General features: G+C 32.3%; 1 long non-coding RNA gene across 1 annotated transcript; it reads left to right on the forward strand.

Annotated features, from left to right (window-relative positions):
- Positions 1 to 382: 382 nt before the first annotated feature.
- LOC139512000 (uncharacterized) lies at positions 383 to 6,869 on the forward strand. The gene is made up of 4 exons (XR_011662136.1): positions 383 to 530; positions 2,332 to 2,389; positions 4,492 to 4,689; positions 6,671 to 6,869. It is a non-coding gene; the product is annotated as an uncharacterized lncRNA (long non-coding RNA).
- The last annotated feature ends 5,182 nt before the right edge of the window (positions 6,870 to 12,051 follow it).

A 12,051-nucleotide genomic window follows, 5' to 3' on the forward strand; every position in this document is an offset into this window, starting at 1 on the left:
TTTCATATTTCATGATAGAGTTTATCGAGACATTATATTCACTTAGCTAGTTTTTTCGTGTGGGTTACTGTCTCAGTAACTGAAATTCTATTCTCCTTTTTTATACGGATAATACAAAGAGTTACTAATAAATTTGACCACTGTGCACTGAAGGAATTTATCCTTAATAGGACCCTGCGTTGTTGTAGCAATGCGGAAATCCCGTGCATTTTAACATAATTATTAATCATATTGTCATAAATCCCTGTACTTGTGAATTATTATGTATATGTACATGTTTAGTTATTTTAAACCTGTAGAACGACATATTCATAGGATTATGTAATATATATATTCAATGTTTTATGCAGCTGCCATCAATTAAGTCGACTTTTCAGCATGCACTCATATATACTTTTACTTCCTTCAACCAATATATTTGGTCAATACTCTAATCGATTAATTCATTGTTTACTGGTATATATACTTTATTCAACATCTTACTAATAGAGGTCTCAAAGCTCTAACAATTGGATCGTCTCTGAAAAAAGGTAATACAATTATATTGTTATATTGTTTTTAATATTTTTGTTTTGAAAATTTTAAGATTTTAAGCATGCATCATCCATGTTATATTTGTTATTCTCATCGGACTTTGTCTAATGATTAGTTCGTTTCCGTGTGTGTTTATAGATTATCGGTGATCATCTCAACAAGATTGATTTTCTCGCTTGAGCCGGGACGGCGAAAGCGAGAAAGGCAATCGAGTTGAGATGAACAATGATAATCTTTTTATCGCTATTTTACCTATGACGACGTTGTCAATTTCATGTCAATTTCGTTAGCAACGCCACGATGATATGAAAATTATCACAAAAAAAGATCAAAGGAAAAATGCACAAAATAGCGATAATACATTTTATTGTTGTGTCGTTGTTCTCCTCTTATATTTAATGTGTTTCCCTCAGTTTTGGGTTGTAACCCGGATTTGTTTTGTTCTATCAATTTATGCGTTTCGAATAGCGGTATACTTCTGATCACTTCTGTTGCCTTAATTGATATGCGCGATACTTTTATTTTTTTACTTGCTTTTATAGAAAAAAAAATAATTGTTTCAGATGGAAAGGGAAACCATTTTGTTCCTTTTTGCAAATTAGAAATAAAATTACGAAAAAAAACCATTTATTTCGTAAGAGAAAAATCTTGTGCCTGCATGTATTGAATAAAACATGGTAAGCAGCACTTGATCTCTTGCGTGAAAATTTCGAAAATTTGTTCTATTAGTTTTCTTTTTGAAATAAGTGAGTAAAAAAGGGAAAGATATATTTGAACATTCAGTCAATATGGATACTCCAAGGTAAATTAAAAAGGAGAACGTCTATAAAATTTAACAAAACAAAACGTTCGACTATATGAACAAATGGAACGAACGTGAAACAACTGTCATACTTCGAAATTGGTACACGAATTTGCAGAGAAAAAGATGGCTTAAACTTGGTTTCATAGTTAGTTAGATATTACTGAAAATCGTTGAGCCCGAACCAGACATACTTAATGCCTTTTTCAAATGTTTTTATAGTTCGTTCTTATGTTGTACTGTTATGCCACTGTCCCAGGTAAGGGGGAGGGTTGGGATCCCGCTAACATGTTTAAACCCGCCACATTATTTATGTATGTGTCTGTCCCACTGTCAGGAGCCTGTAATTCAGTGGTTGTCGTTTGTTTATGCGTAACAAATTTGTTTTTCGTTCATATTTTTATATAAATAAGGCCGTTAGTTTTCTCGTTTGAATTGTTTTACATTGTCATATCGGGGCCTTTTATAGCTGACTATGCGGTATGGGCTTTGCTCATTGTTGAAGGCTGTACGGTGACCTATAGTTGTTAATGTCTGTGTAATTTTGGTCTCTTGTGGACAGTTGTCTCATTGGCAATCATACCACACCTTCTTTTTTATAATTGGTTAAATGTAAATAATGTATAGATTCTGCTGTCACATTTGTTTAAACATACATCATAGATATACCACAAAACCATCTGTAAAGATCCAAACAAACATAAACAAAGACGATAACAAAACACATTTTGTTGTTGATAGTACAATATGTAATACATGAGGCAAGTGCACTTTCCAAATTGAGTAAATATAAATACAAGTGTATACAAAATAAAAACAACATGAGTTCGGTTCGCTTTTGGACTCATTTGAAACGCCCATATCCAAAATCCCGAAAGCAGGACCTTCAACATCCTAGCCAACTAAAAGAAACATAGAACACTGAAAAATTAAGATTTCCGTTCACACGGAACCTGTTTTAAAAAATTATATATATTAACATATTCATGTTTCAGATATAGAAGAAAAAAATAATTGAGAAAATGAAGATCTGGTTTATTTGCTTCGTGGTTGGTAAGTCTATTTTTTTTTTAATTTGAAGTTGCTTTTAAAGATTTTTGATAATACTGATATAACAAATTATATATGGTTTTAAAAAATAATTTTGATACTCATTAATTTTACTCTTAGTAATGTTACAATTAGAAATAGATGAATTTTCCGTAAATTGAAATTTTCATTGTTACATATTTAGATTTTAGATATATAAGGCACGACATCAAAAGATCAATGTAAGATAAAAACAAAAAAAACAAAAAAAACTTAATTCAAATAGTTTGAGGGTTGGGGTGTTGAACTGCTGCAAGATTTGGTTATCCGACATTGATTTTTACATATATCCATATGGGTCAATCAATTTTTCCCAAATTAAGTTAAGAAAGGGGGGTGAGTGAAAAAAACTATGTGAATTAAGTTTTTTATCCTTCATTGAACTTTTGATGTCGTCCCTAAGGATGATTGCCGTTATATTATTTGCTGATTTTTAATCACCTATCAGATATCCAAACCAAAAGAACTAAGTGTATGATATTGGACGAATAACTGGACACTTCATTGATGAGTTTATCCCGTAACTCTTGTCTATAGATGGACTGGTCTCTCATAAGTGAACCGGTTTAAACCCGCCCAGTCAAGTGAAATAAATCAAGTAATATGCATCTCTTGCTATGCATGAAGTACCAGCCACATTGATTTAAATGTCACAATCGGGAATAAGACATGATATCAGACGGCTCAAATATTAATAATATTCAAGAGTGCTTAACTTATGGATCCGCAATTTAATAATCAGTTTAACAGTGTTTTACCTAATTCGTACAAGTTATGTAAATGTAAGGATAATGTCAGTAGGATAGACAAACGTTTGTATCTGTCAATGAACGTATACTATAGTCAATATCTATGAACCTGGACGTTTTCTAGAATAAAACTTGTAAAGCGGGTTTGATTGTATATTTAAAGTCATATGAAACGAGTGACTGGTGAAAAATAATGTTTATCCAATTCTTGAACCAATGCATGTATATATCATAAACTTAGTCCTCTGTTCACGATTTTATCATTTTTTACGCAAATATATCGTGTAATCGTCATTTTTTTTCTCTCTGTCTGTTAAGATTTAACAAAAATGGCTGCTCATTAAATGCCGTGTTTTGAAGCCGAAGTTTACCGATTGTCAACAATCAACAAAAAAGCATGTGTATTGAGCACGTGTTGAACATGTACAATCAGATAATTGTTTATTTTAATGACAGATCCAAGCGTATTGCGATCACCGGATTTTTACGAAAAGGGTCACGCTAAGGTCACTATGCATACGGAAAATATGTCGGAGAGTTGAAGCAATTAAAAAAAAGGAAACTTCTTCTAAATGTGAAAAAAGTATATACGTTATATAATTAAAACTATCTATTAAGTAATAAAAAACATATGCATATTTTTTTTTTAAATTTGAGGTTTCATATGACTTTAAGGTTTTTGGCTAAAATGGCCGTATTTTCACCTTAAAATTTACTTTGAGTACAGACAAATCTGTGCATCTGTAAAAGTTTCAAGGCATAGCATGCCCTAGGTAAATAGAATTCAAATGCATTGTATGATTTAGAAAATTCATAACTAAACTGGATTTTGGGGTAATTTTGGTGTGCTCTTTTTTTCGCCCCTGCAGAAGATGATAAAATTAACAAACAGTTGAGTTTTCCTTGATATGGTCCACTTAGGTACACAGTTTAAATCACCAATTATTATCTATTGTCCATGTCAATCAATACAGCTCTATTCAATTATTACTCGTGGGGAAGTTCTCAAACCTGTTTCACAACTTAGTTTATTTTGGCAACTTCTTGAGGAATAGAAGAAAGTGAACTGCAAAATCCTGGTAAGTTTTAATTTGTCGAAAAAATAAAACATATTTGTAATTTATTTATCTAGGGCATGCTATGCCTTGAAAATTTAACAGATGCGCAGGTTTGTCTGTACTCAGAGTAAATTTTGAGGTGAAAATACGGCCATCTTAGCCAAAGGGTCCACATGAACCTTAAGAATGGGCTAGATTTATTGCTTGAAAATGCAATACAAAATGCTGTCCTCATTACTTTGTTTCAATTCTCCTGTAGTCCTAGGGATTGCAGGTGTACTGAGCAGAAGATGTGTGGTTTATAAGGGAGGTTTTCCAGCCATGCCAAAAGATGCCCGGTTTGGTAGAACATGTCATGCGGTGACAAATGAATTACAATACTGCATGCACTGGGATTGTCCCCCAGTGGACTGTTCGGATCCTATTATTCCAGTTTCTGGTTGCCCTTACTGTAAAGGTAAGTACATGAACGTGAATAGTCATAAGGGTCGAAATGTGTATCTGACGCGGTCAAATTAATACAGTTAATCTTATTATAATGGAGGGTATATAGAAATATTGTGCACACACACACACACACCTACACACACACCTACACACACACACACACACACACACACACACACACACACACACACACACACACACACACACACACACACACACACACACACACACACACACACACACACACACACACACACACACACACACACACTCAAAATATGAACAATTTTATGTTTAGGGCGTCTTGAAATCTTTTGACAGCTTCCTTTTTCAGCTGGACCAAATCACTACTTTCCTTTAAAATCCTGGACCCAAATTTTTTTACAGTGTAATTTCACCCCCATACTTGCAATTTGAGGCATTAAACATGGAGAAATAAATTTGGAAGGGGTATAAAAATTAATGGCAAGTAACCCACTGTCAATACTAGGGACTATATTTGTACAACGAAAATCAAGGGACGACAATGGTGGTCTCGGACCATATCGATTATTAATTTCAATAGCAGGTTTTTTTTATTCGAAATGCAACTACTACATATGAAAATATTTCACCTTTTCTGGTAAGTTACAAAAAAAAGTTTATTTCATAAACATTATAATTTGTTTTGCAAAAGAACGTAGTTTGAATGTGAAACAAGCTGGTTTATGTATTTTTCCAAGTTGGAAGCCTTGTCAGTTCTTATATCTAAGTTATTATTTTTGTCTCACGTGTGACGAATGTCGCAGAATGAGAGGCATGTGAATCCAGCTACTTATTTCTATGAAGCTTTACATTTCAACAGTTAGATGAACTTCATATTCCATATCATGTTAACAGTTATGTTTTGTTTTGTTTTGTTTTACGTTTTCGTCTGTCATGTATCAGTTGACCTTAATAATTTAAATGTCTAGTGACTACATTTAAAATGTATATTTTGTTTTATCACAGAATTTATTCAGTGATGCTATATAAAGATTATGTTAGATTCTTTGTTTTTCAATTTAGGTAAATTTCTCGTATACTATAATTAATATTTTTTGTATCCCTATAGAATAGGGAGATGTGGCATGATTGATAATAAGACGATTTCTCACCAGAGTCCAAATAAAGATGATTACTCTGACTGAATGACACCGTACGTTCAGTCTTTATCAATCCAATGGTGTATCAGTTTGAAGAACAGTGTGCATCAATGGTGTATTTGTAACAAAAAAATTGTTCCGGCGTGACATTTGTTCCGCCAGAACAAATTTCATAGGAAATATGTTCCACCGGAATTTATATCACAGAAAATATGTTCCCGCACTTGTGTGACGTCTTTTGTTTATCACTGGTGTATCAGTGTGTTTCATAGAACATCAATTGTGGATCCGTTTGACGTTCTGTCTACCGGCTTCTATGGTGTATCAGTGTGACTTTCAGTTTGCATCAATATTGCTTCTGAGTTACAAAAGTGTGGTCAATGGTCTATCAATTTGACGTTCAAGTTTAACCATTGGTGCATCAGTTTGTAACTCGGGTATATCAATGATGTGTTAAAGTGACCTTTAGTTATCGATGCTAGAACATTGTGCCGTTCAGTGTACTCCAATGATGTATCAGGGTGACTGAACGAACATCAAATGTGCATGTATAATTATATTTTTGATTTTTATGTTGTTTATCTGTCAATGACAGTATCGAGCAAAGTTTGTTGACAACAAATACACCAATTTCCAGTTCTGTTTTATGAATTAGTTGCATCGGTTTACACAAGGTCAAACGATGTAAAACCACAATCCATCAATTGACCTTTAACGCGACGAAGTGATAAAAGCATAGTGACGTCGAAATGAACAGTGAATGCACGAATGTGGAATTCTTCTATTTTTTTATTTTAGAAATATCAGAAATTCCTTCTTTAGTTTTTTACTTCAGTAGTATGATAAGTATGATTTTTTTTCCCGCAGGTACCTGTATACGTGACGGTAAAGTGCACAAGGAACATGCATATTTCCAGTGTGATTGTAACAGATGCACGTGTAGAGGGTCGACGAGAAGGAGGTGCTTTTATAGGCTACCAAAAGAGTGCATGTAATACCTCCACCAACAACATAATACCTACAGAGTAATTATGATAAAATAAACAAAAATAAAATCTATATGTTTCTTTTTGTTTGTTATAAGTTCAAGTTTCATTTATGTGTTTACTGGCCGTGCATTGCATGTCTATCTTTTGTTGAGGCAGTTGAAATCTGCAAATCATTTTCTTAATTGCTTGTAAACGAACAATTGTAGAAAGGTTTGTTATGTATCATATCAGTTCGTTGCTTCTGACAAATTTGGATTGATTACATAGTTACATTTATTTGATGGTTCAAAACTGCAATTTTGACAGATTTTGACAACTTGTCATCCTTCGTCTAAAAATTGGTGTTTTTCAATTTGAAGGTTGTTACACCTCTCAAAAAATACATTCTATACAAAATCAATTATCTGTTTGTGGTAACACCCGATGCTTATCCTCGGTTTTTGTCTTTAGTTCTATAGAAGTAAATAGTGTTATCCCATTTTTTTAAACCAATTTTTTTTTTATGTTTTTATGTTACATAAAGGCAACAGTAGTATACCGCTGTTCGAAAGTCATAAATCAATTGAGAGAAAAAAATCCGGGTACAAACCAAAACGGAGGGAAACACATCAACCACAAAAGGAAAACAACGAAACTACACCAAACACTGAAATGCAACACAAACAACATCGCAACACACGCACAGAATCGAACCACAAGATAACAATTGCCATGTACCTTACATAGGAACAGGACATTTTTAAAACCAATGGTGGGTTGAACCTGGTTTTGTGGCCAGTCAAACCTCGCGCTTTTATGGCAATGTTAAATATAACACTAAAAATTTCATTTAAAGATATTTGACAAGAGAAAGGTAGTTTGATATGTAGATTGACCGATTGTGTTATATTCTCACTTTTAAAATCCAAACAATTCACTCTGTTTTTGTTTGTACGTCTTAAAATGTATTTTATTAATAGATTTACGGTATTTGAACTTCAGAAAAGTACTGCTGCCTTTATTTAGACATGTCTTCAATTTGCCGATTTTATGCTAAGTTTTATAAGAACATACATAATTTGGAATTTAAGTTATATTAGGGTTATAGAACTTTGTACAGTTAATTTAAAGTCTATTCTTGCGTGTTCGTGCAATACTTCGTTTATCGACTCATATATTAACAACAACAACAACAACAACAATACTTTATTTTAAGAGGGTTACACAGTTAGCTATATAACTAATCTTCCCTGAGGCCCTCATCATGAGAAATCAAACAAAATGCAAACATATACATTGCATACATTAGTATAAAAAGTCAAGTATGATAATAATGTTTAATACAACTTGATAAAATGTGATGAAAAAAATAAACATGATGACATGATCAGTTTTTAATATTATTGATATAGCTAGGTTGATTTCTGTTATTTTGTATTTGAAAGAATTAACATTTGTAATATTTCTTAACGGTATTTGCAAATTATTCCACAAGAATGGTCCAGAATACATAAAAGATTTTGTTAACAATTCTGTTTTTGGTTTAGGGAGTATGAGGTTTCCTTGAACAGCATTTCTCAAGGGGTATGAATTTCTGTCTGAAACATAATGAAACTTGTTAGTAAGATATGATGGGGCATCATTTTTAATGCACTTAAATGTCATCACTAACTTATGATATTTTATTCTCTGTTCAACTGTCATGCAGTTTAAATGTTTGAATAAGGATGCAGAAGGAGCGAATGGGTCTGTTTCTAGTATTAATCGAGCAGCCCTCTTTTGTAATTTTAATATCAAGTCTTTAAAAATATTTAAAGACAATTTTGTATCAAAATTATCCTATCTAAACCTTTTCAAATATGTCTCTAATAGTACTGAAAGTGTGTTTCATAAACCAACATTACATAAACTGTAAATGGTGAAAATATTAGTTGTTCTCTTTTCTATTCACCATGATCTAGAATTACACATTACATTTATCATAGACTGTGGTATTTTATTGTTTTGCTAAATAATTTTACACTTTTGACGGATTCGATTTGTTGAAAAAAAAACTTTTATAACAAAAATAAAAGTATCAAAAAGAGTCAAATACTGTAAAAGTAAAACTATTATCTATACAGTATGTGTCAAAATATCTCATCTCATTCCAGATTGTAAAATTTTTGCTTCATGTTGATGTGCATGGTGAGTAATTCTTGGATAGCAGAACAAACTTACGCTAGGAATTACTTACCTTATTTGTATTTGGAAAAACTTTTCGAAATTTGGGTTCTCAATACTTCCCACTTTTGTAATTTATTTCATCTTTTGAATTTCTTATTCGTTCGTCATTGATTATATTAGTCGTGGCATCTAGCGTACAAAATTATAACCCCTGGATCTGTGATGGTTTTTTTCCTGTCGAGTTATCTGGTTTATGCTATTTCCTCAGTTTTTGATTGTTACCTTTATGTGTCTTCGTAAACGATTGATGAATTTGAACATCGATAAACTACTGTTGTCTTGATTAACACTGTATGAATTCAAGTTCGTTTTAACTTAAATAAAAGAATGTCAATTGTTTATTAATAATAATAATAAAAAAAAAACCAGTCAAAAGTAGGTATTCTCTTTGCATATCTTTCTTAAGATTTGTTTTCATATTTATATCTAACTAATAATTTTTGGGAATTTAGGGTCCTCAAGGCTCTTCAATTTTGTACTTGTTTGACTTTATAACTATTTTGATCTGAGCGTCACTGATAAGTCTTATGTAGACTAAACGCGCGTTTGGCGTATTTAATTATAATCCTGTTACCTTTGATAACTGTTAGTTAGGTTATTAGGAAACTGACTATTCTAGAGTTGGCGTAAATCGAGGTGGATACTAATAAATCCAAAGATCTTTTAGAGTACATACAATCTAAGACTCTTTTATCTTGCAATAGTATTAAAACATTTGACTGTTCTACACTTTTAAACAAGTATTCCCCATTCCAATCTAAAGACAAATTAAAAGGAGTTGGTATGGATTTGTCTCTTTTTCAAGGAGGTCTTAAAGTCATATGAAACCTCAAATTAAAAAAAAATATGCATCTGTTTTTTATAACTAAATGGATAGTTTTCATTATAAAACTTTTGTACATATACTTTTTTCTGAGGAAAATTCTTTAATTTGTCCACATTTAGAAGAAGTTTACTTATTTTTAATTGCTTGCTTCCAGGAAGCAATTCGCCGACATATTTTCCGTATGCATAGTGACCTGAGCGTAACCCTCCTCGTAAAAATCCGGTGATCGCAATACGCATTAATCTGTCATTAAAATAAACAATTATCTGATTGTACATGTTAAACACGTGCTCAATACCCATGCTTTTTGTTATTTATTTACTATAAGGTGACAATCGGTAAACTTCGGCTTCAAAACACGGCATTTAATGAGCAGCCATATTTGTTAAATCATAACAGACAGAGAGAAAAAAAATTGACGATTATACGATATATTTGCGTAAATAATGATAAAATCGTGCACAGAGGACTTAGTTTGTGATATATACATGCATTGGTTCAAGAATTGGAAAAACATTATTTTTCACCACTCACTCGTTTCATATGACTTTAATAGTTTAAAAGTATCTTATCTTGGGGAGGGATAAATCCTACTTTGTAAAAATTACTCTGATTCATTAAAAAAAACTCTCTGTACTGACAATATCAATATGCTTGATGTCTTGATTGTCAATATATTTGTAATTTTTCAACTTACTATCGACATTCCCATGGGAATCAAATGTGCTCCTCTTGCCGACTTGTTCCTTTATTCTTTAAAGACTGACGTCATACACGGACTTCTTAGGATGAAAGAAAAGAAGTAAGCAGTATACTTAGACTTTACTATCCGGTATATAGATGATGTTCTCTTACTAAATAGTTTAAAATTTGGTAACTATATTGAACGATTCTATCCCATCCAACTCCAGATAAATGATACAACAGATACAGTTAAGTCTACCTTATATCTTGAGTTATATTTATAATTGACAATGAGGGTCAGTTGAAAATAAAACTTTACGACAAAAGAGATGATTTCAGCATTCCAAATTGTGAATTTTCCATTTTTATTCAGCAATATCCAGGCAGCGCATGCATACGGGGTATGTATATCTTAATTGATACAATATTCCCGGGCTAGTATTTCCTATCATAAGGAAGCTATTAAACCAAGAGTTCAAAATGGTGAAGATGGAATTATCCCTTAATAAATTTCACCAACGCGAGTTTGTTAATCGTTATGAAAGATCCGTATTTTCAAATGATAGCAGATAAGTTCATAATTTCGTTACTAAAATCTCGTCCCCTTCTCTCGAATGGACTTAGCGAATTATACTTATTACAAACCAACATGAGCAAAACAACTGTGCCACATGTTGAGCAGAATCTGCTCTCTGCCGTAGCACTTGAGATCACATCCAGTGTTTAGTGTGGTTCAAGTTGCTTAGTCTTTAGTTTTCTATGTTGTGTTTGATGTACTATTGTTTGCCTGTTGTTTTTTTTTTAAATTTTTTTAGCCATGGTGTTGTAGATTTATTATAATAGATTGATGAATTTGAATGTCCCTCTCAGTCTGGTATCGTTTGCCTTTATTTTGCATGAAACAATCATCCATCTGATACAAAATAAATGTGTGTAAACAAAACGATCCTGTGTCGTACTTAATTATTATCATAGTATATGTGATGATTGTATTCCTACGCTACAAGGTTGCACGTGACATTGAAGGTGAAGATTCTCTCTAATTTGTCCGTTTGTATATATATATACTTTGTATGTCATTCGTTCCTTGTTTGTTTTTTACGCGCGATGCTTTTTTATGAATTTGACTAAAACTGTTAATTTTTCAATAGATACACGCAATTTTCAGGTTTTCCTCTTCTCAAAGAATTAGTATAATAACGCATTATTTTGTTTATTTGCTTGCCACTGCTAAAAGACCGTGAAATGTCAAGGGAACAATCAACAAAATAGAATGGTCATGATTCATATGTTGCATTTTACTTTTACAAATAATTATTATTATAGTCTAAAATTAAATTTGTCTATTTGTATGTTTCCTTCATTTTGCTATGCGGACAAGGAATGATTTCCTAAAACGGTACACTATAGTAAAACTGTCCTTATAAAGGTACAAAAGAGGGTCGAAATGTACCAGAGAGACATTCATACCATATCAAACCATATATAGTACACAAGGCACAACATAGAAAACTGACGACTAAGCAACACGGACCCCATCAAAA

This window comes from Mytilus edulis, chromosome 2 (genome assembly GCF_963676685.1).
Source record: "Mytilus edulis chromosome 2, xbMytEdul2.2, whole genome shotgun sequence".
In the NCBI taxonomy this organism is placed as follows: domain Eukaryota; kingdom Metazoa; phylum Mollusca; class Bivalvia; order Mytilida; family Mytilidae; genus Mytilus; species Mytilus edulis.